Raw genomic sequence first — 853 nt, 5'->3', positions numbered from 1 at the left:
TCCGACATGCTTCCCATTGGCTAATCAGGGCGATATGCAAATTAACTGCCAACCAAGATGGCGGCTGGCAGCCAGGCAGCTGAAGCGAACAGGAGGCTTGCTTGCTCCAGTGATGGAGGAAGCCAAGGTTCCCTGCCTGCCACCGCCGGCTCTGAGCTCCTGAAGCAACAGCTCCAAAAAGATACAATGTTTCAATTATAGAAGCTAAAAGATGGCGGTTAATTTGCATATACAAGCTGCGAGCGAAGACTGAGGACAACATGGAGGCCAAGCGGTACAGAAGGGAGCTAAGTAGAGGCCGTGAGGACAGAAATGGAGCCAAGGCTGTGGAGGTGGGAGGCGGGAGGTGGGAGGCCAAGCACAGCCGCAGCGGCTGTGAGAGGGAGGGGCAGCGGCTTGGAGGGGAAGGGGCAGCGGCTGGGAGTGGGAGGGAAAGCCCAGCCCAAGCCAGTGGGATCGGAAGGGCAAGCCCAGCCCTAGGGGATGGGTGCGGGAGGGCAAGCCCAGCCCCAGCGACTGGGATCCGGAGGGCAAGCCCAGCCCCAGTGGATGGGAGCAGGAGGGCAAGCCCAACCACTGTGGCTGGGAGCATAAAGGGCAGCGGCTTGGAGGGGAAGGGGCAGCGGTTGGGAGTGGGAGGGCAAGACCAGCTGCAGGGGCTTGAAGCGGGAGAGAAGCCCGCCTCAGCAAGTTTCGCTCCCTTCTCTGCTTTGCTCCAGCCACACGAAGCCCTATTCTTGCAGGAATATTCCTGCAACAGGCCTCTAGTCCTATCTAATAAAAGAGAAACATGGTAATTAGCTATAACTTCGCTACCCTTCCCATTGGCTAATCAGGGCGATATGCAAATTAA

Source organism: Myotis brandtii, unplaced genomic scaffold, assembly GCF_000412655.1.
Source record: "Myotis brandtii unplaced genomic scaffold, ASM41265v1 scaffold118, whole genome shotgun sequence".
Taxonomy (NCBI): Eukaryota; Metazoa; Chordata; class Mammalia; order Chiroptera; family Vespertilionidae; genus Myotis; species Myotis brandtii.
The sequence above is the reverse complement of the archived record's forward strand: the minus strand, read 5'-3'. Positions refer to the sequence as shown.